The following is a 27444-nucleotide window of genomic DNA, read 5'->3' as shown; positions in this document are numbered from 1 at the left end:
GATATGTTTGTAGGTTACAGTTGCTGAAAGGGTGTGTTTACCTACATTTAATTTGAAAGTGGATATATGTCGTCTTATGGTTGCGCAAAATTTGATTTCTTTATATGGTTTTTTAAAATTAGGTTCATATTAGGAAAGACGCCACATCAAATTATAAATAAAACAATAGACATTAAATGCTATTTAAAATAGAACTCCCGTGCGACTTGCAAAGTACCTATTCTTATCCGAAATTTTCTCGTTTCTCAAAGATAATATACTTACATCAATTTTTCTAAAGAAATATTCTAATTATCTCAATAATAGAAACTCCGATTAACTATTCGTGAGGCATACGACTTTCGCGTGTAAGCACAATGTCTCACATGGAAGCACACCTGTCAATAAAACACGTAAATTAATCCTTGAATTAAAAAAAAAAACATTCCACAGTTATCACCTACACACTTACAATCACGCCTGTTTCCACAGTTATCCTTTTAAAAATACCCGTTCTCATTGTTCACACTCACGGTGTTGTTCAGCGGGAGATAAAATTAAACTTCAGCCCGTCCCCTGGTGCTCGACCTAATTCGATACCGGCCATTAAGGATTCGCCATTTTATTATTGCATTCACTTCGATTTCTTACCCTCTAAGGTACTGCTGCTAAATATCTAAAAGAAGAATTGTGCTCTAGCCTTGATGTCATATGGTAAGTTGATGTTGGATCGAATGTGATGGAAAACTAAGAAGCAGTACAGTACAGAGCAGCGTGAAAAATGTATTAATAAATGTAAGTTATTAGTTCAGAACGAACCGTTATTACCTTTATAATTAACGTCGCACCATCGACACAATATTTTAACTAATGTCATTTCATTCGTTTCCCCAATTAAATAAACGAGAATTAGCACACCCCTGCGCCTCTGTAATTGTTAATGCCCTAAAGAAAAACGATCGCAATCAACGCCCCAGAATCATTTGAATATCGAATCGAAAACGTCCCGGATTCACCTTAACGACCGCGTTACAAAATCTTGATTAAAAAGTAATTTTAATGGAAATAACAAGCTGAGGAATAATTACTATTTCCGCGAATAAAATGTTCAGTTGATTGACCACGACGTGACGAAGCGATTCCTCCTTTCACGTCTTGTGTTTGAACTGAAATTTGAATAATAAGACGATACTGTATTAATACAAGCGTTGTATGAACCTTAAAAGTTAGCGTTTAAAGCAGAATTTTGGATGTATCGGTTTAATTTTATACTTGTTGCTAGCCGATGGTATCTGGTATTGACTGAGCTGATACGTATCAGTGTCCACGCTCGCACCTCCGGACCGAAGACGGCCGAAGCCCCGATGCTATCTTCGGCTATTTCCAACTATTGCGGTCGACTTCCTAACTCCCTCCTAATTTACGGTAACTTGATTTGCGACATACAGCCTTCGAGTAATATAGGGCCATATAGAAGCTGATAGTGCATAGTGCTATGGTTGTCACGGAAAATCATATTAAGAGTTATTATGAGGATTTGTTAGACCTGTACCCCAAAAGCATAAAATTGTTGTAGTAATTCACCGAATCGCATTTCACCTTGAATGAAAAAGATATCACTAGATTTTTTTACTTGACGCACTTTTTCGTGTAGCTTTTGACATTAGTAGAATTAAATTGTAGTATTACATTTTTTGTATAGTATGTTACCGTAGACGCATTTCGCCGTGATCGACTTTTTCGCGTAGCTTTTGACATTAGTATAATTAAATTGTAGAATTAAATTTTTTGTGTACTATGTTACCGTAGACGCATTTCGCCGCGATCGATGTTTGTTTGGGACTCTAATTAAATTGATACGTTAATTTGATGCTTGCACTAAAATGAAGTATTTTTTTTAAAACATGTTGCGTTGAATCACGTCGCCAATACAATACACGATCGAGGTGAAATGCGACTAAAGTAATTAACGATTGAGTCATAACGCGAAAGTTAAATGCACGGTCGAGGTGAAATGCGACTAAAACTAATAACGACTAAAATAATAAACGATTGAGTCACAACGCGATATTTAAATGCACGATCGAGGTGAAATGCGACTAAAACTTACAGCCACTTGAAAAAAAAACTATTAAGACACAATGCGAAAATTAAATATGAGATCGAGGTGAAATGCGATTCGGTGAATTACTATAGACCCAGAGCCCAGGCCCGCCAGACCTTCCTCAAATTCTCAAGGATGAAACTTTGGGACAATGTAGTGTTCATATCGGCGGTTAATGTGTGCATATTTTCTAGTTCGGCTCATCGGCCAATTTTTTGCTATCAAGTGATGAAGGTGAAAAAAATCAGGCTTGAGAAAATGAGGTAAGTTAGAGTCGTTTTTTGCCAACTTTGTTGCGTCTGGTAAAAGTTATATTTATAATAAAATACACATGTACTTACGCAGTATAAATAAAATTCATAGCTTAAAATTAATCTTGCACCACATATAAACTTTCATTTTTTTATTTCCTTAGAAGTAAAATTTTTGAAAGTCGCTTATTACGTCAAGTATACAATAAACACGTAGCTTAATGTAGAAAATTCAAGTTTTTAGCTTTTATAGACCCGGACTATTTCAATTCTACTAATGCTCATATCGAAACTTTAAGTCGGTCTGGCGGATGGTTGGGTCCATCCGATTGGTCTGGCTGCTTACAAACGGTCTAGTTACAGGTCCCTGCGTATCATATATCAAAATCAGGCTTGAGAAAATGAGGTAAGTTAGAGTCGTTTTTGCCAACTTTGTCGCGTCTGGTAAAAGTTATGGCCGGCGGAAACGGTCTGGCATTGATGATAACCAATTTCTAACAACGTGCTCTAACACATATATAAAAATCAGCCTTGAGAATTTAAGGAAAGTAAGCACTTTTTTTTTCACCTTCATCACTTGATAGCAAAAAATTGGCCGATGGGCCGAACTAGAAAATATGCACACATTAAACGCCGATGTGAACTCTACATTGTCCCAAAGTTTCATCCTTGAGAATTTGAGGAAGGTCTGGCGGGCCTGGGCTCTTGATCTACTACAACAATTTTATGCTTTTGGGGTACAGGTCTAACAAATCATTATGAGACAGAAATAGCGTTCACGTTTTCTTTCTTCCCACAAGGAAAAAGAGAACAAAAAAGTGTAACATAGCAAAAATTTCGACCTTTACGAAGATTACTCTGATATTAAAGGTAATTTCTGTGTATAAGTGTAGGTAAATATATTCATGGCATTGGAAAGGCGTAAGGCGTAGCCTTTTTAAATAGTAGGAGTGTTTTTTTTTAATTACACAATAAACACCGGTGACAAAAGAATTACTGAAGTTATAAATTCACCTTTTGTACCTAATTTACGTAGCGTAAAAATAATCGTGCCTCCCATAAATTACTCTCTGATCAAAAGGGGTTCCTTGAACGCTTTCTTAAATAACTTTCGTCTTCAGGTAAATTGTACAAATTTCGAGAAGATTAAAAAAGTTTGGCATTATTTTACATATACAGAGTGGAGCCTGTAACAAAGGCGAAGAATTGAACTGTAGGCTATTCTCCTTATACTGATCAACATTTGTTCAGTGACTTTTAAAAATTATGAAGTCTTTAAATTTTTAATTTTTCATACAAAATAAATATTAGCTTCAATGTACGCCATTATTGTTGTCATTGACGTTGTCTGTCACACTTTAGACTTAACAGAATTCGCAATACATTACCTCTTAGAAAAAACTTTCAAGGGTGGTAAAAATCAAAATACAAGTTATTTTTAAAAGTCGCCGAACAAATGTTGATCAGTATAAGGAGAATAGCCTAGAGTTCAATTCTTCGCCTTTGTTACAGGCCCCACTCTGTATACCTAGCTAAAACATTTTGTTTTGCTCGTTGGGTGTTTGTTTATGTGTGGTCCATATGACACTATGTAATAAATGAAAGTATACAACTCGAAAAAGTTTTTGTAGGGTGTATTTTTATGTCTAAATTTAGATCATAAATACACGGTGTTTCCGGTATCACTCAAAACCTCAGACACCCCAACTGATTTTTATTTTTTTAAACTCATCTAGAGTATTCATCTTTTAATCTGATCGTTACTTTTTTTTAAATTGAATTTTTAATTTTCTGTACAGCTCTACTTGACTTTTAGCTCTACACTCAATAAAATAATTGCTAACTACCATCATAAACCATAAGACTATTTATTTGTGTACGTTACTGCAACGACATAAGGTTTACCAATAGACAGCTAAGATGTCACTGTAAAACACTTTAAAGCTTTGTCACAGTAAACTTCAAATTGGACAGGTAATCGCAGTAAGCAAATAAACTCAATATTCAAAATGACAAGGTTGTAATTAGGTACGAGTTCAATTTGTTATGACTTATGATAAACATTAAGATTAAACTGACAAACAACGTCAAACTAGTAGCGGAAAAAATAATCGTCCAAGTAAGCGGCCAGTATTAATACCCCTAAATACTGAAAAAAGGTAATTAACCTCTAGCAATGCGATATACACAATGTTGTATTACGAGTACAATAGAATGGGCACGTAAAAAATAACTAATAATACTAATTTAAATAAAAATATTACCCCCATCAAGATATAGCTCAATCGATTCTACTCTCGATTCTGAACAAACTGTTTTCAGGTTTTTAGTGTTAAGTGAAACACGGTGTATAAACAACACAAAGGGACATCATCAAGGTAGAAGTTGACTTGGGTCACGATTCAGATGAACGACAAGTTTTGGTTTTGATCTTATTTTTATATTATACCCTTGAAAGTCGCTCATGTTAATGCGATCTCAGTGAAAGTTCTGGATCAGATCCAGTCGTCAAGATATTCGTCTAGCGGTCGTAAGAAACTTTAAGACTTTATTTACTATTCTAAAGAGAATTTCGAAAACAGCTCAAAATGTATCTTCAATGTTGTATCATTTTAGGCTGAGTACCTTATGACGGTTCGTATATTAAGTGTATACTACATTTAAAACATTCACATCAAACTCCATATCATAAACCTCACGTAACACCAATTCGTCCCCGATGTTGAAAAATCGAGATCAGAATCCTTATTCCGCCGCCGCGCGGAGGTAAACTCGGGTAGCGTCGAGAGGATATGCAAATTTCACCGAGTGGGGCCTTACTTGCGATAATATTGTCTCCAATACTTCCAAGTGTTGCACCGTTTAGTAAGATGTAGTTTGGAGGCAAACTTGAATTATTACAGCGGTTTTAGTAGCTTAAGTTTTAAAGCATGGTCGTAAATAGTAACTTTGTGGATAGATGTAACCCCAAAGTATGATGCAGTACTAGTGCTGTGTAAAAGCATAAGCATAATATGTTTTGATGGCCGAGTATCTTTGCTGTTTTAAATACCTTCATGCAAAAAGAGGATTATTAAAAATGATGTATGTCGTGTTCGTTGTTAAATTATTTGTTTTATTTGATATTTACATTTTTCTTTCAGAATGTAAGAGATTATGGTTTATGATGTCCTTTCGAAAATATATAACTTCTTTAGCCTGTATATAAAGAAATTTCATGTTATTGACTCAGTCACCACATATTTTAAACAGTCAGTAAAAACTCGAAGTGAAATTCCAATTTATCTCACCCAGAAAATACTGGGTATTTTTCTTCCCAGCGATAAAAACTCGGTGTTCAGGTACCTGTCGAGCGTAGCGGCATTGAGTGGTTGGGTATGCAAATGTGAGCGCGACTAGGGCCCTTGCCGCCCGATAATATTATCCTTCGAATGTTTCTACTAAGTTGGTTCAAACTATAAACTTTGATGCTAGTTTCCGCGCGGATTATTGAACAGGTGTTGAGACTGTTGAGGTATTATGCAAATGTAATAGTTTCATTTAAGTAAGCCGTTTAGAGATATTTGATATGTGTTTCGGCGTTTTTGGTAATTATTAGCTGATAAATAACGATATCAATGCATGCCATAATTGCCATATATCATCAGCGTATTACTTATTGGTTCGTGATAAAGTGTAAGAAGGTTGATTGGCCTATACATTTAGGCTTAGTCTAATTTTACTTGTACAACAGTTTTTCTAACAATATGTTTTCGTTTTCAGGTAAGTCCATTCGCCACGGGTCCTGTTGTGAATTTAATCCCTCAGGTATATATTATTTATTTCTCATTCTTCCGATAAAACGATTATCACCCACGCCTGTAATCGACTACAATCACACTTATTTACGTCCTAGGTCTGTAATGTAGCATTCCAGCCCCGTCTTACAACTCAATCTTGCTTAGCTACACGTTTTACTGCCCACGGCCCGGAATAAAAGCGAAGGGCCATTCAAATTCAGCCGTCGTAGCCGCTAAACCGGTAATTGTTTATCCAAGGAATTGCCTTCGACTTAAGGTGGAGTGTCGGGTTGTACTGGTAAAGGTTCATTTGGGGATATTGTCCTGGATCGGTAGTCCTATTTTAAATGTAAAGGTATACAAGTATTACAAGTACACCAATCTCAAGTCTTTATATTCCAAATAGATTTTCTTTTCCGATCCGTGCGGGTTAAATATTTTACCACTCCTTTCCTCACCGCAATAAGACGATTCGGTTTTTTTTTCAACACCTTGATTTCCAAGAGTGGCACTGAAACATGAGCAGATTCCTGTGCTCTGCTTTCCCGTTTTAGGAATACAAGCTTGAGTTTACGTATACAGGGTGTAAACCTAATACGGGCGAACCTCTTAACGGTGGTGAGTACAGGACATAAAAAATGGAATTAGATAACTTTTACTTAAAATTGAAATATTTTTTTTATCCATACAAAATAATTCGGCCCGCAACGTAATGCAAACACACTCGCGTTACCCGCTCGTTGACAGTTGTCATTGATTGTCATCGCAACCACGTTTACAGTACATTGCTGCTGGGAAATTTTTCAAAAATTCATTATGGGGTGAAATTTAAAAGTAACTCAAAAACACCTCTTAGTTAATGATAACAATATTGAATTATATGCCTGGTTTCACTTATCGCCCTTATTAGGTTTACGCGCTGTATAAGTGTATATACAAGAATCGCTAACATTGTTCGTTTTGTGAACACATTATACTCAAAAAGATTTTCTTTTAGTCTGAGGGCATGAGAATCCACATGAGTTATTCGTTAAAATTTTGGCAGATATTATGAAACGGGTAAATATGGAATTTTAGTCACGACGAGCCTCCTAAAGCACTCTAAGAGCTTGAATTTTCAATGAAGGCCGCTTCCCGTATAACATATTCAAAACTGATTTTTACCTGTGAAATATACTCGGATTCACTACATTCAGAATATTCGTAGGTATCTCGAACATTCTGTTGCATAATCTAGTCAATTATTTGCCAATGGACAAACTAATAGCGTAATTCCCAACCTGTAGGTGATCTCAGTTTGTTTCACTCACCAGTGAGCAATGGGCCTTAAACTCGAGATTCCCGCCACGTCCGCCCGAGATTGGCCCGTAAAGGCGCGGCGTGGCCCTCCTGTCTAATTATAATCTGTTAATTGCAATCAACCGGCGACCCGGGACTCATTTGCTAATTGCAATCGAGCCGTTAACTGGATGGATTCGGAAATAACCGGGTCTCGAAGATGGTCGATATTTGGCGCCCAACGTGGGACTCGAATTATGATATCTTATGATATCTTGGATATTTATAAACAAAGATTGAAAAGACATATTTAAGTTAAGATTTCTCTATCCTAGACTGCATCGGTACTTAACATCAGCTAAAATTGTGTTCAAATTATTTACCCTTTTCGTGTACAAAATGACCATATTAGTAAACCAGTATAAGGGTGAATCAACAGTAACGCGAGTCACTTCATTGAGTGTTTAAATAAACTGGATACTACAGCTACAAATGAAAGGATCTATGCATATATCGGGAAAGTAACACTTATTTTAGAGGATTATCACTTGAACTTGCATCGTGAATAAATGGAACATGCCATAAAATCGTGACGTATGTTACTCATGCCGCGGATTGACCCATAACAATAATATAAATGGGTTTATTCATTTAAAAAACGCTTGATATATTTATTGTTACAGCTTAATAAGCATCGTGTTATAATACACGCAATGTATATTAAACATGTAAAATTGGATAACTCACGTAAAATTGTCGAAGATCGCTCGACATATTTCGACCCGTAACGAGGAGCATTTTCATTGAGCACGCGCGATGGTATCCGATTTTACATGTGGACTGGACAGTTTCTCACGGTAGTTTTATTATTAAAACACTCAATGTATAATTTTAAATAGATAATGAGTTATTTTAAAAATGCTTGTATTTTATTTATTTTTAATTCTTAACGAGCATTTTTTTAGTAACACCCTAATTTCGTAAAAAAACCTTTAAGTTTTTCTTTTCTTCTACTAAATGCGCTCTAATAACCCGTTAATAGCACTTAAGCGATGACTCGGGTCGCCTGCTAATAGATCGCATTTGTTAACCAGAGCGATCCGGAAATAACTAGTTTTGGGTGGTTCTGTACAAGTGGCGCCCGACTTGGGACTTCGCTGATAAGTTGCCCGAAGATTAATTAAAATAGTTCGATGGCAAAATACGACACAGCGCTATTTTAAGGATTGGGTATACTGGAGTTGAAATAATGACGAATTTTCCAACTGTAAAGTATACTTAATAAGGGCTTATCGGTCAGAAATTTCCACCCTAATATAAATCTAAACCAAACATACATCCACGATTAACAATTATAATCCACTGAATATAAATAATGTTTTAAAAATCCATACAATGTTAAGGAGTAGTTAAAAGTAATAATATAATAGCTTTAGTAGATACCAACAATCCAGTAATGCTTCTAAAATGTAAACTAAGATGACACCAATATCAAATGTTACTTCAAACAAAACTGTCATTTTTGAAATCTCTCAATATTGTGTATTTACTTAATTATTAGGCCTAGAATAATTTCTCACAGAAAGTAGAGATTGACAAAATGACATATCGACATATCGATAAACAAAGTAAGTAAAAAGTGAATATAAAAGTAAATCAGAACATTTAAGATACTTCACGGGAAATATTTGACAAAATTAGTTCTTTTTTGTATTGTTGGAAACGGTACATCACCAATATCAATTGTTACTTCAAACAAAAATGTCATTTTTGACGCTGACGTATCCGATTAATGTCTAATATTAAACAGGTACATTCGGTTCGAACCAGTCCATTATTACGTTTCTTACGCATACGACTCAAAACCTTACGACAATAACATTCTAAAATCATTCAGCTTTCATGTATTAATCCACCGTATCATTTCAACACGTCCAAATTTGATAAACCGAAATACTGAATCGCGTAATCCTATTTTAAATCATACCCAACACCCGACCGTTTAATAATTCAGCATCCTAAATATATCCCGTAAGATATAGCATGCACCATCATCTATACATTTTTACCTTTCATTAACCTTATCCCGTTGAGATACGGTGTTCCAGCGGTCAGAGAATGATAGTAGGGCACAGAACACCTCAACTACTAGATGGAGCAACTGAAAGTCACTATAATATATGTTCTCTTGTAGTAATTTAGTATGGGAGGACGCTTGATGCAGTTGTCATATGTTTATAACTCTCCCCGGGATGTCCCTCTCCCCGGGATGTCACATCCCGGCGTCCAATTTGTGGACAAAATAGAGGTCCCTCTCTAAATTCCCAATCCTTCGACACAAAAAAAAATAGTTTTGGAATATTAAAAAAAAATGTTTTAGGGATTGAACCTCGGCTGTTTTACTATGTAATGCTGTAAAATGCTACTCAATTGGTGACCACGCCCTCTTTATAAACACTTCTGAATTGGTAGACACCTAGCACATATCAACCTAGGCCCAAACTAACCAACCATAACCATAGCCAAAGCTTGTGGGTAGGTGACGATATACACAGAAAATATCAATGACCCAGGAACAAATATCTGTATTAGTCATCACACAAATAAATGCCCTTGCCGAGATTAGAACCCAGGACCAGGACAGGCTTAAGTAGCAGGCTTTGTCACTACCCACTAGGCCAGACAGTGATGCGGTGTCTAATGTAGTCTGTGTAGCAGGGTCACAAATTACCGGGCTGTTAGGTACACGGCCGATGTGTGTAAACCGGACCGGTGTCTGGGAGGAGAGATAGGCGGTTTACAGCGTCAATAGTGCATGGCGGTTACGGAGAGTGATCACATTGCTGAAGAGACTGATGGTCGGGTATTTTACTAGTAAAATTGCACATATGTCTGGTAATCGCTTCACATAATGTCATTATTTTATGTTAAGTAAATACATGATTTAATATTTATCTTAATGTAATCGTAAAACGTGACTCCAATAAATAAAAATATCCAATTCTTTTACGAGACATTACCATTAAATATTATTGGACGTGTTGGAGTTTACAATTCCCAAATAAAAAAGATTAGCTAACCGATTTTATTACAATTTTACAACTCTGATAAGTGATAAGGTATTAGCTACTTGACACATCCGCACCCACAGCACAGAACTGAATTGCCGCAACATGACTCGCATTACGTAACAACTAGATAGTGGTGCCAAATTTGAGGCGTTGCAAATAAGTTTCCGTAGTGTAGCGGTTATCACGTGTGCTTCACACGCACAAGGACCCCGGTTCGATCCCGGGCGGAAACAGAGGAAGTTTTTTTTTGTGTTTTTTGTTTTCTTTTTTTTGTTTTATAACATTTTTTTCAGCCTGTGTCTTGTCCCACCGGCAGTTATTAAGGTTCGACAGATATGGCCACGACTAACAAGGGGCGGTAATCTGCGACACGCGCGTCACTTCTGAAAGCTTTTCAATGTTGAGGCTTATCTGCCCCGCGCTAAGTGGGATAGTAAACTGGGGAACTAGTGTAGGGTTATATGACCCTTTTGAATACCTATGGGAACGAGGGTATGGTTGGCCTTTATTAGTTAAAGCAAATTGGTGATACAATAATTAATAAAGTCCGTTTTTTTTATGGAAGCTGACATAGTTTTTTAATTGGTTGAGGCTTGTCTGCCCTTTTATATGTGAGATTGTACAGGAAAAGTACTATAGGGTTAAATTACCCTTTTGTAAACCTATGGGAGCGAGAGTGTGGTGACGTATATTTTATTAGTTAAGTGTTATTTTAAGTGCTCATAATATTTCTTGCTAGAATTTGATTTATTGTGTCTGAAAAAGCACAAAAAAATTGCGTCAGAAAACAAACGTAAGGCCGTTTGTTAAAGAACGCCTAGCCTATAATGAGTATAAGCCAACCTAAATCCCGCAAAGTCCAAATCACCCTAAGTATATAGGTCACACGTACAATATTGAGCAGGTTTGTCACCCGCTAACTCACGAATAAGTGACAAGTGGGTCGGGTCATCCTGTATACACTATAGGTGTGTGGGCGTTGACGACCTCTGGTGGCTTTGGAGGTCATATCTTATAGAGTTTTTGTTGTTACTTGCGGGTAGCGATATAGGCACTTTGAACTTTCAATGTCAACTTGGCGTATTACCTGTTCTGACTTTTGATTTGTTATAGTCAAACTATTACCACACCTCGGACACTGGCGATCAGATATATGAAAGAGGCGCGTTCCTAGCATACAGTCTAAGCTCGTGTAGGTGAACGCGTACTATGCTTGTATGAGTGAAATATGACAGGTCGACTGGTCGCGTTTTTGACAGGCGGTAACTGTGAGGTAACCGAGAGGGGGTGGGTGGCACTTTCAGCGGGGAGCGGGAGTGGCCATACTGTACTATTACCGTAAAACCGAGTCTCTTCGCTTAAGGATACCTGCCTTCGCCTGGCTCTACAACAGTTGAAATAACTGCCTAGTTTTTAGTGCAGGGTCCGCAAAAACTAATAATTATGAGACTTTATAAACTTAATCTTCATCCTATTACTTACTTATAGAGATGGGTAACTACCCAGGTAAATACCCGACGGTGGGTATTTACCGGGTAAATACCCGATATTTACCTACCCGCGGGTAAATACGCGGGTATTTTCATTTTTCTTCCAAATTTGACGTTTTAAATGGTGTTTTGGGCTAAAATAGATTAATTTAAGTCAGTCTTTGTAATTGTACACATAATGTTTATTCAAATTGAGAACGAATAGGTTGCTATGAGATAAAATGTAATTTTAGTGTATCTTTCCAACTATAAAAATGGTGTAATATCATTCTCTGACACACAGAAATAATTTAAAATGCTTTTAATATAAATTATAAGTCTGATAAATTAAAACTGTAAATGAAAATATGTGAATAAAAATATTTTAAAAATCTCTTTTTGAAGCTCATAACTTATACATAGTATGTTTTATGACAAAAATGTACATAAACTTTTTTGTAGGAAATTGTGTCTACTTTAGTTCGTACATACAAAACTTTTCGATATTCATGATAGTTTCCATGAAATATGAAAAAAATACATTTTACTCCCCCTAACCCCACCATAACCCCCTCCAACCAGTACTAGGAAGTTTATCTTTATCGTATACTAGCTTTTACCCGCAGCTTCGCCCGCGTAATAAAAGTATTCTTATGAAACGTTTACAAAAAATAAGATTTTCATTTGGATCCATAGGTTTCTTTGTAGGTACATCTGTCCGCGATTACTTCGATTAAGGTAAAGCGGGGCAATTCTCGACTGGGGGGCCATTGTAACTGATCTATTTGCTGTACGGTCAGCCAAGAAAGTGGTTTACCACTGAGTCAAAAAGTGGTAAACCACTACGTATTGATCGAAAAGTGGTACCTAAACCACTTTTTTGGCTGACTGTACCTTACACATATTACTATTGTTTTAAAAGAAATTCTTGCAATGATTGTAGAATTTGTTTCACAGCGACCACAGCGTAGGTAGTAGGTACGAATATGTTTGTACCTATATAAATATTTATACTGGGGAAACTTCATACAACCCACATAGCCAGTATCTCGACGCTATGGTCGGTAGGGTAAAAAGTACTTCCTTGCATTATCGCTTACAATTTTTTTCATTTTTCTTATAATTATTGCAAACGTAAACATATAAAAGGCAAGCAAACAACGATCTTCTTACAGCACATTGAATGTAATAGTTATTACGGATGCAGGATACTCGCCGATGCCTACTTACTAATCCCTTCGCACTGAGCCACCTGCATTTTACACTGCCTAGATATCGATTGCCGACCGATTAGTCCGACCCCAATCCCTATTCTTATCCCCGTCCCTATCTCTATCCTTGTCCCCGTCCCCGTCCCTGTCCTCGTCCCTCCCCTATCCCTATCCCCGTCCCCGTCCCCTATTCTTATCCCTATCCTTATCTACACCTATCCCTATCCCTATCCCTAATCCCTAATCCCTATCCCTATCCCTATCCATATCCCTATCCCTATTCCTATGTTTTTCCCTATCCCTATCCCTTCCCTATCCCTATCCCTATCCCTATCCCTATCCCTATCCCTAACCCTAACCCTATCCCGTTCCTGTCCCTGTACCTGTCCCTGTCCCTGTCAAATTATCGTGCTAGGAGGTGAACTTTGAAAAATCCTTTCTTAGTGGTCCTCTAAGGAAATTCCGTGTCAATTTGAAATCTCTTGACCCAGAAGTAAAGATAAACACTAAACCTATACTTATGGCTATTTTGGATATTTTAACCCCATTGCACAACAACAGGAGAGAAAATTTCTTTTCCACCTCATTAGATTTTAAAATCGTTGTATTTATCGTGTTCAGCGACCCGATAAACCATAAAAACGATACCCATATTGTGTTTTTGACTTTACCCCCTTTGCACCCCTTTAGGTGTAAAATTTTCAAAAAACCTGAAACATGTATTTAGTTATGTCTTTAGGAATCGTCCTATGAAGTTTCGAATAAAATAGTCAAACTAATCTTGTTTCCCCATACAAACTTTGAACCCCCATTTCACCCTTTTAAGAGGAGAATTTTGAAAAATCCTTTCGTAGTGCTCCTCTACGCCATATAAGGAACCTATGTGCCAAATTTGAAATCTCTAGAACCAGCGGCTTCGGCTGTGTGTTGATATATTATGTCAGTTAGTCAGTCAGTCAGTTTCTTCTTTTATATATTTTTTTATTTTTAAACCCCATTGCACGACAATAGGGGAGAAGGTATTTTACTTCCGCTTCGTTAGATTTATCGTGGTCAGCGACCCAATAAACCGTAAAAACGATACCCATATTAGTTTTTTGACTTTGTCACCCCCTTTTCACCCTTTTAGGGGTTAGATTTTCAAAAAACCTGAAACACGTCTTTAGTCATATGTTTTTACCCTCCCTCCTGTGAAGTTTCGAGTAAAACAGTGAAACTAACATTGTTTCCCCATACAAACTTTGAACCCCCATTTGACCCCTTTAGGAGGCGAATTTTGAAAAATCCTTTCTTAGTGCTCCTCTACACTATATAAGGAACCTACGTGCCAAATTTGACATCTCTAGGACCAGCGGTTTCGGCTGTGCGTTGATATGTCAGTCAGTCAGTCAATATCTTCTTTTATATTTTTTTTTGATATTTAAACCCCATTGCACTACAACAGGGGAGAAGGTATTTCACTTCCGCCTCGTTACATTTTAAAAACGTTGTATTTATCGTGATCAGCGACCCGATAAACCATAAAAACGGTACCCATATTGATTTTTTGACTTTATCACCCCTTTTTCACCCTTATAGGGGTTAAATTTTCAAAAAACCTGAAACACGTATTCAGCCATACGTCTTAAGGAATCTTCCTGTGAAGTTTCGAATAAAATAGTCAAACTAATTGTAAGGGACGTGGTGAAATAATATACAGATTTTAAGATCAAAAACGTAAGGATGATTGGACAGCGAGAGGCATGCACCTTTGCGCGTAGTTGCATAGATCGACTCATCGCTGAGAGCCAATGACAAGTGTCCGATTGTTCCCCTCCCTTGGCCGCTCCCCGCGTTCGCCCTGAACCGGCGCATACCACTCATGCTTCCAGACACCCTCAATATTTTTATTAAATATAAAAACACACAAAACAATATCGCGTCGCTTACATACTCCCCCCCAGTGCTGCATCAGCACTTACTCATCCTCAGTCGGTACATATGCGACGCGTGCAGCTGATCGCCGAAGTGTGCCGGATTTGGTTTTTATCTGCACCACTCTTATGCGGCCGTCTCGCCCCGGTATCACTTCCTGTATTATTCCTTTAGGCCATACGTTACGGGGTGATGCCGGATCCACAACCAATACCAGATCTCCCACTTGCAAGGGTCGTTGGTCTTGGTGCCACTTCTGGCGAGGGATCATCTGTGGCAGTACTTCTCGTACCCATCGTTTCCAGAACAGGTCCGCAAGTCGTTGGGAGGTACGCCATTGTTTACGAAGGTACATGTCAGAGTGATCAAATGATCCAAGAGTCGGTAAGTTGGAAGAGCTTCCAAGCAAAAAATGGTTTGGTGTAAGAGCTTCATCAGTCTTTGGTTCAACCGCGACGTGTGTGAGCGGCCGACTGTTTACTATCTGTTCGACTTCTGCCATGAGCGTGCTCAAAACTTCATCTCTTGGAGCCTGTTCTTTTAATACCACCTTGAGTGACGTCTTAACTGTTCGAATCAGTCGTTCCCACGCGCCAGCCCAGTGGGGACTAACTGGCGGCAAAAACATCCATGTGGTGCCGTATTTCAAGGCTAAATCTTTTAGTACGTCCTCATTTAACTCTCTGATAGACTTCTTAAGCTCATTGTCAGCTCCCTTTAAATTTGTCCCATTATCAGAAAAAATATGCTGAGGCCAACCACGACGGGCAGCCATCCTTCGCATAGCCATGATCAATGCGTCAGTTGTAAGCTTCGTGACTATTTCGATGTGGATAGCTCGCATGGTAAGACACGTAAATAGCACTCCGTACCGCTTTTCCCGTCGTCTCAGTACTGTAACTTCCATTGGCCCGAACAAATCAATGCCACAGAACGTAAATGGGCGCTGGTGATGGGCCATACGGGCAGGAGGTAAGTCACCCATTCTGGGTGGTTGCGGTTGTGCCTTTTTTATTCTACAGAACATGCATTTACTGCTCACATGTTTTACAGTTGGCCTAATTCGAATAACCCAATATTTCTGTTTCAGGTTATTTACAACCGTCTCTTGATTACCGTGCGCGGCCGACACGTGATAATGTTTAACGATCAGCCTGGTAACGTGGTTGCGCCCATCAAGGATCACGGGTTGTTTTGTTTCCGGCAGTATGTCCTGGGCCGCCCCAATTCGTCCGTCGACGCGCATAATACCATGGTCATCGAGGAATGGTGTCAAGGTAAGTAATCTGCTTTTCCGATCTAATTCTCTTTTGTTTTTCAGGTTCTCCAGGTCTTCAGGGAAGGACTGCGCTTGAGAAGTATTGGATTAGCAAACGCTCCGCTTTCTCTTTCAGGTCTCCATTAACCTCGCAGGTAAGTTTTTTACATTTATTTATGAACAACAATACTTTACAGGTGACTGCAAGTAATCTTAACCACGAAGAGAATCTTTCAGGTTCAGGAACAGCTGGTAGGTATTCAGGAGTTTCATTTACAATCAATGTGTACTCTAGATCTAAGGGGTCAGGCTTAATCAACTGTTTGTTTGAAGGCCAATTTTCCTCAGTGCTGTACAAAAACCCAGGGCCGTGAAACCATTCATTTTCCAGCATTCCAAATTCACAGGTGTCTCGTGTAGCAATATCGGCCACGTTCATCTTTGTAGGTACGTATCTCCACTGATTACATTGAGTTAATTCGTCTAACTCCCCGAGGCGATGCGCGACGAACGCTTTATAGGTACGTGCGTCGTTATGTATCCAGTGAAGCACACAGGTTGAATCGGTCCAGTAATAAATTTTCTCGGTGGTCATTTTGTGTTCTTTGATTATAGTATGTGCCAATCTTGCCGCTAGACATGCACTTTCTAGTTCTGATCGTGGTATACTTCTATGTTTAGTCGGTGAAATTCGACATTTACTAGAAATAAATGCTAATTGCCATCTGTTATTGTTATCTAACCAGCGCCAGTAGGCTACGGCACATATGGCTTGCGATGACGCATCACACAACAAATGCAACTGTAGGTTTGTATAGGTAGCCGGCCGGCGGCCTTCTCTATCCGGTGCGTTCGGTGCATCGTCCGTCTCGCTCGCGCGCACGGCGGCTTGGTAGTATCGGGGCAGGCGCACTGAACTAACACGTTTCAATAGCTCAAGAAATTCGGTCCATTTTTTAAATATTTCTTCTGAAATCATGTCATCCCAATTTAGGCCTTGTTTCCATGTATCACGAATGATTATTTTTCCTCTTATTGTTATCGGTGATAGGAACCCATAGACATCAAATATCGACATAACAACTCTGAGCATTTCTCGCTTTGTAGGTATCTTCTCTCCAGATATGATAGCTTCCGGTATGCGCTTGAAAGAGACATCAAACCCAAGTAAGTCTTCTTTTGGAAACCAAACTAATCCGAGCGTACGTTCGCCATCGTTTTGTTGGTCGATTTTGAACCTTATGGCCGTTGAGCCTAAGTTCTCTTTTGGTAAACTGTTAATTAATGTTTCATTGTTGCTGGTCCAGTTACGAATATTAAAACCGCCTTCTTTATGTATATAGGCCACTTCCTTCACCACTTTAATTGCGGTTTCTTCGTCCTCAAAACTATCAATGTAATCATCTACATAATGTTGTTTACATATTGCAGTGACAGCGGCCGGCATCGATGACTCATAGCGCACGGCGTTCTTGTTTTTTATGAACTGGGAAATAAACGGTGCACAGTTTGCTCCAAATATTAAAGATGTCATCTTATATGTTTTTATAGGGCCTTCACGAACAGCGGAGCCTTCAGACACGGGTCTCCACAAAAAACGAAAGGCATCTTGATCTTCAGGGATGATTTTCACTCTTAGAAACATATCTTGTATATCGCCAGTTATTCCGATTTTATTTTCGCGAAATCGAAGCATTATTCCATATAACGATGTGAGTAGATCAGGTCCTTTATACAGGTAATCATTTAAACAAAGGCCATTATTTTTGGATGCGCAGTCAAACACAAGCCTTAACTTTCGTTTATTAGGGTTGTCAACCCCAAAATGCGGCAGGAACCATGTTTTTGTTGTGACTTTAGGGTCGCTGACCTCCGTTGCGTAATCGTTATCGAACAGGTGATTTATTCTTTCGGTGTATCTTGATGCGTAACCATCGTCTCGTTTCATTTTCTCTCCACCCCGTTAAGTCTCGAAAGTGCGTTACCATAGGATTCAGTCATGTTGCAATTAATATCTTTCCATGGAAGGCCCACGTGCCACCTGCCCTCAATCAACTTAGCTGTTTGTTCTAGCCGTTCCTGTGCGCGCAGGTCCTCGGAGTTCTGGCGTGGACTGCATGACGACACTCCCATGGATTCAACAGCGAAAGAGCGGCGTACTTCTTCATGTATTTCTCGCAGTGTGCGCTCATTTTCAACTTGCACGTCTGCAGTTATGAATAAGGTCGAATCTAGCTGTTGGTCGTTGTCGCGCGGTACTGTGTTGCGACCATGAACACACCAGCCTAAGACGGTTTGAGTTATGTAAGACCCTTCGGATTTGCCCTTTATTATTTGCAGTGGCATCATAAGATGATACTGGTCCTGCCCGATCAACAGCTGAGGCTTTTCATATTTAGTATTACGTAACTGCTCTCTAATTTCAACCTTAAGGTCATATTGCATAAGGTTCACTTTAGATGCATTTTGCGATGGTAAGTTTAAGTCCGTAACACTGCGAGCTCGTAACGTAAACATCTGTCCATCTCTGTTAGACACATCAAAGTTCACTACCTCACTTTCGCACTCATGTTCGGTGTTTCTCCATGCCCCGCTAACGCACATTTTTTCTTTAGTACCATGCAGGCCGGCGCGGGCGGCGAGGTCGGCGCTTATCAGTGATACAGTTGAGCAGTTGTCCAATAACGCAGTGGCACTAATTACTCCGTTAGGTCCGTGAATGTGTATAGGTACAGCTTGCAACAGAACTTTACAGCTTGTTGAGTTAATGTTTGTAACCGTCTCAGATCGCGTTTCACACACATCAGTATCCGTTATTTCGGTAATATTCACACTAGATTGAGGGTTTGTATTATTGGCGCGTGAAATATAATGTAACAAGCGGTGATGAGATAGTCCACAGTTTTCCTTATCGCAACAGGGCGCGGGGCAGGTTTCTTTGTTGTGGCGGGACACTAAACATTTATAACATAGTCCGTGGCGTTTCACATAGGCCCACCTATCTTTACGTAGTGATTTTTTAAACATTTTACAGTCTGTTAGGTCGTGTTTTGACGTACGGCAAAATTTACACACATCGTCACAGAGTTCATTTTGCACTAGCACGGTTTGAGAGCGGTAAAAATCACCTTGTTTACGTTTAGTGTCACTGTATGCGCCCGCCAGTATAACTGCTGTTTTTGATGTTTTCAGAGCTTCGTCATTTAAAAAATCTGACAAAATAGCGAGTCTTGGTTTCTTGCCCTCGTTGATAAGCGGGTAGCTGTAGTCAATCCATTTAGATAGCAAAACAGTTGGCAATTTTGATAGAATTACGGATATGATTTTCATCCCCCTTAGGTACTCATCGTGACCAATAGCTGTTACTGCTGCAACGTAGTTCTTGACCTTCACGGAGAAAGACACTATGTCCTTATGATACTCTTGAGACATCACCGGCAGTTTGTTAATGCTTTGTACAATTTTAGATATAATTATATCGGGATTGCCAAACTGTAGCTCAAGAGTAGACATCACTAGATCTGGCGCAGTGGCTCCTATTAACAGGGAGGTAACTGCTTCCTTAGCTGGTCCCTGAAGGCATTTTCGTAGCCTCCATAGGTTTTCCTTGTCGTTGAAATTGCACACTTCCGTTGATTCATCATACGCTTGCTTGAATTGGAGCCACTCCATGGGGTCACCGGAAAATGAAGGTAAATCTCGCGGTGTGCAGAGACGGCTCAACATTCGAGCGTTAGGTCCATTAGTAGAGGAGACTGCGGCTATGTCTTTCAGTGCCGTTGCTAAAAGGTGAACCGTATCTTCAGTGCCGTCGCGCGCTGGTGCAGCCAGCGCTGACGGCGGGTGCAGCTTGTCCAATTTATTTTCCGTTGGTGGCACAGGCTGGCCCTTCAGTTCTTGTTGACTGCGGTCTAACCACTTCTCCACTTCTTTGTTAGTGTGAATTTCACTAGCTTCCGATTGTGAACTGTATTCTTCTTCTTCTTCTTCATCCAATTGTGCTAGGTCCGCCGCTAGCTTTTTGTCGATTAATTCCATTTGTATACGCGCTTTTGCCTCTGCCGCTTCTAATTCTAGCAACTTCTTTCTGGCGACGACTGAAGAACGAGCAGAACTTGCTTGCGACTTGCGAGTAGATTTAATGGATTTAGATTTCGCGAAATCATCCGCCTTGCATTTTCCGCTCGTGCTACCCACTTCAACAGTAATTGTTTTATCGAACAGCTCCATTTTCTTATCCAACGGATTTAATTTTACAGGTTCGTCGTTTTGAGCAGCTTGAAAAACTGGTTCCTGTTTCGGCGTAGGTATTTCCTGGTCAGCCTTTTGCTTTTCTTCCTGCTCCTTTTGCTTTTCTTCCTGCTTCTTAGCACCTTTTCGTGTATTTACCATAGTTCTTTTCGGTGTGCGGATCATCAGATTTCAGAGATCAGGTTCGAAGACCAGCTTGTAAGGGACGTGGTGAAATAATATACAGATTTTAAGATCAAAAACGTAAGGATGATTGGACAGCGAGAGGCATGCACCTTTGCGCGTAGTTGCATAGATCGACTCATCGCTGAGAGCCAATGACAAGTATCCGATTGTTCCCCTCCCTTGGCCGCTCCCCGCGTTCGCCCTGAACCGGCGCATACCACTCATGCTTCCAGACACCCTCAATATTTTTATTAAATATAAAAACACACAAAACAATATCGCGTCGCTTACACTAATCTTGTTTCCCCATACAAACTTTGAACCCCCATTTGACCCCCTTAGGAGGTGAATTTTGGAAAATCCTTTCTTAGTGCTCCTCTACACTATATAAGGAACCTACGTGCCAAATTTGAAATCTCTAGGACCAGCGGTTTCGGCTGTGCGTTGATATGTCAGTCAGTCAGTCAGTCAGTCAGTCAGTCAGTCAGTCAGCTTCTTCTTTTATATATTTAGAAATACGACTATTTAATGCAATCTAAAAAGCACACGTAAAACATATTTTTTTAATTATTTTTAAAAATATACATTAAAACTTCTGTAATCTTTATTGTATATTTGACTGAACAGTTTCGTTTTGAATTGTGTATAATAATTACCACCACTAACTTAGTATTTATCTCCATTTTAACACAAATCAGCATGTGCAACATGAAATGAATCTACCCGTCAATTTGGGTAGATACGGGTAAATACCGGGTAGATAGGTATTTACCGGGTAAATACCTGGGTGGGTAGATTGGGTATTTACCCACGACCCATCTCTACTTACTTATATATATATATATATATATTCTAGATTTTATTAACTAAGTAAGTAAATTGGGGTAGTGATATTGGTAAATTAAAAAAAAATGTTTTTCACTCAGATACTTTTTTTTTCACTCTCGTTCTTATAGCATAAAACCCTCGTGCTTAAAAAATCCTCTGACCTTCCAAGATTCACACTCGCTAAAGTTTTAAATCAGTTTTGGAATCTTGCTTTCTCTATAACTATTTATATCAATAAAACAAAAGCGGACACCAAACAACTTTACTACTAAGAAGTCAATATGTCAATGTTGACATTGACTTATTGACTTGATTTATACAATTGGTGAATCCTCGGTATGGAAGAGAGTTGAAGTCGCATATCAGTCAACCAAAACTCACACGGAGCCCCCAGAGAGGTTTTGCAGAGCCCTAGGGCTCTGCGGAGCACACTTTGAGTATGGCTGTTCTATATTATACTGTGGTCCGACATTGCATGACAGAAAAATTCGGCAGCGTTTTGACCGAAACTACTTCAGCTAAAACGTGATTTTTATGCCGAAACCTGAACTGAAACTATCATCAAACACTAACAAATGGCCAGCCATTAAACACCTCGGTACACTAAGCTAACAATACGCATTACTAACCGTTAACGATCCTTATAATCGATATAACTGAATTATCGGTTAGCCGTAATGGGCACTCTGACCGAATACTGTCATTATCCATGCTAACCTGTTAGTCTATAAAAGACCAGCACATCGAAAAGACTCTCAAAGTGACATTAAAATGACAGTTGATCTACTTCTTGTTGTTATTCTATCCTGTCCCGTCAGCCAAGAGAAAAAGAACTGCTGTAGTATCTTCTAAAAACATTCTACATAGATGTCCGACTTTAGAAAACTCTTATATGTAAATAAGAAAATATGTAGTACTAGGATTTTAAGTAACCAAGGTGATCGTAACTATGGCAACGATTGTCAATAAATAGTTGATAACTCAACTACAACCGCATTACAGTTGCGACGAGTCTGCTACGGCCTAAACGCAAGCGCTGTTTATGTAAATACGGTTCTTATAAGGAGTGACGTATATATTTAACGGCAGTATGTAATGCAGCGGCGAATGTCACTCATGAATCTCATGATTATATAAATTGCCAGATATAAAAATGAAGGTGTATAATTTAATACCCACAAAATTAAAATTTTGAAAAAACCCCCGACCGCGACATAGTAGACCGATTTTCATGAAACATGGCTAAGAACACTCCCGACTAACTCAGCTTTCAGACAAAAAAACTAAATCTAAATCGGTTTATCCGTTCGGGAGCTACGATGCCACAGACAGACACAGACAGACAAACAGACAGACAGACACGTCAAACTTATAACACCCCGTCGTTTTTGCGTCGGGGGTTAAAAATAGAAGAACGCATCTTTGTATCGGGACTACCTGCGATAACTGAATTAAATAACTTCTTCTGTTACCTTATTTAGAAAAAATGCTTGATCACTATATATTGTGTAACAGTGTTATAATACGTATAATTTAACGCAATTAGTTCCTCGTACAGGTAAGTAAAATAGACTACAGGCCTATTTTACTTACCTGTCCCTGGCCGATAGGATACCAAGTTAATAATCTGTTAGTATTCGATATTCCATTTTTCCGCCGTAAGTTGTTCAAACATTGGGTAGCAAGACCTCTATTTACATGAATACAACCTCCACCCTTTAGGGTGAGGGTGCACTAGGTGTGTTTTCTAAATCTTCTGAAAAATCGATGATCACTGTTTGTAAGAATAATTGAGCCATTTTTTTTAAAGTTGTCCACCCCACATTTTTTGTAACATGGGTATTTTTTACGCGATTAATACTCAGAATCGCGAGCTCTTTCGATCCTGATAGGAGAAAAAAAATGTCCCAAGATTTCTATACATTTTTTCGAACCTTCCATTCCGTTACCGCCATACAAAATGTATGAAAAAATGGTAACGGAATGGGAAAAAACCTTGGAACACTTTTTTCTCCTATTAGAATTGAAAGAGCTCGCGATTCTGAGTGGAAACCACATAAAAATTTCCAAATCCAAAAAAGTGGGGTCGACAACTTTGAAAAAAATGGCCCAATTAACCCTTTTTGAAATACATTGTGTTCTGGATGGGGTAAGATCCCCGGTAAGAGAGGCAGAGGAAAACCGAAGACAAAATGGAGGGACGTAGTGCTAAAAGATATAGCTGAGTGCATAGTGTCCGAAGACGACGTCAAATATAGGGCGAAGTAGAAGCGGATCACACAGAAAGCTGACCCCACACCACCATATGGGATTCATAGCTTGGAAGAGAGAGATTGTGTTCTGGATTGGCTTTTGTTATAGAAACGTAATTGGAGCACAATATAATCTCAGTTGGCATTTGCAATTTTGCATACCTACACAGCTCGTATTTATCTTTATAAATACTTACTGTCTAATTTGCTGAGAATATGTCGATCACATTGAGAAAAGTTTTTATTATACTGCTATTCTTTGGTGTTTTCTGTTGATGAAGACAAATGAAGCAAATTTGTATGTTGCGCCATAACTCATAATATTATCGACGCCACTTCTTATCACGACGCGACGCGGGGCGAGCAAAATATTATATCTGGCGTTGAATGGTAAAACGAACACCTAAAAGTTTACTTTAATGATTATATCGTACAGCCCTGTGTGCCTCTCACCCAAATATAAACATACACTGACAAATATTGTTTATGTTATGATACGCAAGCAAATAAAGTACATGGCTTCGCACTTAATAGCATGTAATATGTCACTATACGTACTGTTTTCATTTCGCTTGGCTACTGGAGTGTGTACGCTGATATATGATGGTAAATGGTATATACTTTGTGATATATGGAATAAACATACATCGATTTCGCTCGAGTGAAATCGGATGATCTATACGGTGCGATTGGAAGTTTAGGAATTTTAGGATAATGTTAAAATACATGTTATATTAATAGGTCTAAATTCGATATGGGTCGGACATGTCAGTGACAAAAGGGGCGTTGTTTTTTTGGGGGTAAACGTCATTTTAACGAAAAAAGGATATCTTTTGGCATTAAGTGCTCTATTTTTATTTATTTCAGAAATAAAGTTGTTAAGTCGACGGTATGTTAAAAGTGGCCTTTAGTAGGTACCTCAGTGGACCCCGGAAGCCTACTTGGCAAGCCTATGTAATATTTACGCTAACGCGCCACACGCCCGGTCTCTCCCGGCCTTCCCCCCTTGAAACTCGTACAAGGTTACGCGTAAAGGTGAAACTGGGATAAAAACTGTATAGTTGCATACACATTTTATCATCATCATCATCAACAAAAACTCATTTATAAATTATATAAGGTGTTAAATTTAAAAGTGGAAAATGTCTTCCTTGGGTGAGACTTGAACTCACGGCCTCTGGATTGATACTCCAAGGCAGACATTTTCCACTTTTAAATTTATTCTAAACCTAGTGGCATCGATTGCAGACGTTTCTGCTAATCAGAAGTTAAAAAATATAAGGTGTTAACAAATTATTCACGGATATTTTTACGGCTGATAGTACTCCGTTCCTGGAGTATATTTATGTATGAAATATCATAGGTTTTTTTTTGGAGATAACTAGAAAACCAATTTGCTACGTTAAAACACCCTGTTAGTGTAATCATTTAATGAAAATCAAATGAAAACTCATTGAACAGGTTTTAGTATTTAACAGGTTTTAGTTAACTGTAACTGCCAGTTTTTACGCTGAACCATAATGACATTTAATACATACAATTATTGACATTGAGTGACATGACAGCTAGTGATAAACGTCTTGTCAGGTTAAATGTAAATGGTGATTATTTTTAGATGAAAATTACAATATTTTTTTGTTCGGTAAATGAAAATAAAAAAATCATATTAAAAGTTTTTTTAATGTCTAGTGGAAGTTAATTGTTTTAATGTTAATTAACGCCCCTTAAAATATCCGTGACTAATTTGTTAGCACCTTATATAAGAACTAACAAGGAAACAATTGAAATGAAATCAAACATTTATCCCACAGAAGCACACAAGCCTTTGGGTACCTACCTCGCAAAATGCTTTTTAAAGAAAAATAATGTAACATTTTTACTACCTACTCTACTTTTACTAAAAAGTTTGGCCAGCCAAACCGAACCATGAAATGTCGTTCACGTCTTTGACGGACTTTTATTCATGTAATTTGAGAAAAAACCTTTCAATGGATGCAAAAGGAACGAAATACTGAAAATTTTGCAGGAGATAAAGGGAACCTTTATTCCATTTCTTTCGCTTTGTTCTTTTTTTTAATCTTAAATCCTCGACACAAGACAAGTTGAATGTCTAAGTTGTATACGGTCGACAACAAACATTTTCAACCTTATCTTGTTGTGATTGAGGCTGAACTTGTGTACTATATCTGTTGCCATCCGTGCGAGTGCGGCATGTAGCGCGTTAAGGTAAATATTAAAAAGATCCTGGCTGAGTGCTGTTGGCTTTTAGGGTTCCGTTAGCAGTAAAATAAAATCTTAATGGGAATGACACTAGGTACCTATGTACCGGCATACTCGTACTGCCTAGCTTAGGTGGCGATCGCTTGCGCTACGATAACGAAATGTTTAAGGTTTCTCTTTTTTTTTAATTGAAAACAAAGATTACAGTTATACAATTTCTAATCTTTTCGCCAAACTTACGTTTAACGGCGAAATGAAGCACTTACTTTCAAAGTTAGTATCTAACATTCATATTAGTCCAACAGTAATAGGTAGTCGAGTTGAGTGATAGTTATACGCGGAATCATAACAGTGATTCCAATTTAAGTCCAACAGGTACAGTCTACATAGTCTAATACAAGTTTCATGTCAATAAGCGCTTAGCATTTGAATCGAAAAACAGCGGATCAAAGTAATTCTAGAACTTCAAGGTTAAATTATTTCAAGACCATAACTTAATAAGGCGAAGGTCGAAATATTGCTAAACTAAATTCTAAACACAGAACCAGGAGTACTTACCCACCTAACACGGCTGACTCCCCTCTGCGGCGCGAACAAATCTCGGCGGGCCGAAGTTAAATAAAGGGGTAAATGTATGTAAATTCGCCACACTCGTGGAATCGAGGTGCCGGTGCCCGTCGCGTAATAAAACTACGTCAAGACGTGCGCCTGCTTAATAAGAAAAGTTGGGAATGAAGGACACTGTTTCTGTCTTTCGTCTTTGGGTTTATTTGGAAAGTTATTGTGGATGAACAGAAGGACAGTTGGTATTAGATTCAAGACTGTTATTATAGTTATGGTAAATTGTTTATAGTGGATGGATGAGGAGTAACTGTGTCACATATGATTGTTAACAAAGTTTTCATTCATATCGACATTACTCTCCAGTCTCTCCACAATGTTAACAGATTGTGATGATATGATTAGAGTGTCCACAGACGTGACCTTGATTCAAAAGTTATGTTGTATGTGTAAGAAGAATAAGAGACCGTCAGACACCTGATGTGCGAATGTCACGCCTTCGTCGGACAAAGGATGAAGAACTTTGGAGCAGGTTGCTTGGAACCAAAGGAATTTAAAGAGCTACCCATAAGCCTCATCATCAAACACATGGAGATGGTCGAGAAGCTCCTGAATAGCTAAAGGGTCTTAGGATCGAAGTTGGTAATTGCACAAAAGATCCCAATAGGTCGAATTGTATCGGTACTTGCAAACGATCATTCAATAAATATATTATTATGGCCGGTTCAACTTATCATACGAAAATAATCTTTATATACTTATATTGTCCGGTAGTGTATATGATCTAAGACGAGATACTTTTCAACCGTCGAGCTTCCCTTGGCCGCGATAAACTTATTCGAAGCAGCTCAAA

The 27444-nt window shown here is 38.6% G+C and overlaps 1 protein-coding gene and 1 non-coding gene across 6 annotated transcripts in view; both read left to right on the top strand.

Moving 5' to 3' along the window:
* The window catches only part of LOC125230890 (atypical protein kinase C), a 408150-nt gene that overhangs the window by 243979 nt on the left and 136727 nt on the right, over window positions 1-27444 (top strand). The gene's annotated exons all lie outside the window — the stretch shown is intronic.
* On the top strand, window positions 10623-10695 carry Trnav-cac. Its single transcript has one exon. It is a non-coding gene; the product is annotated as a tRNA-Val (tRNA).

Source organism: Leguminivora glycinivorella, chromosome 11 (assembly GCF_023078275.1).
Source record: "Leguminivora glycinivorella isolate SPB_JAAS2020 chromosome 11, LegGlyc_1.1, whole genome shotgun sequence".
In the NCBI taxonomy this organism is placed as follows: Eukaryota; Metazoa; Arthropoda; class Insecta; order Lepidoptera; family Tortricidae; genus Leguminivora; species Leguminivora glycinivorella.
The sequence above is the reverse complement of the archived record's forward strand: the minus strand, read 5'-3'. Positions and strand labels throughout refer to the sequence as shown.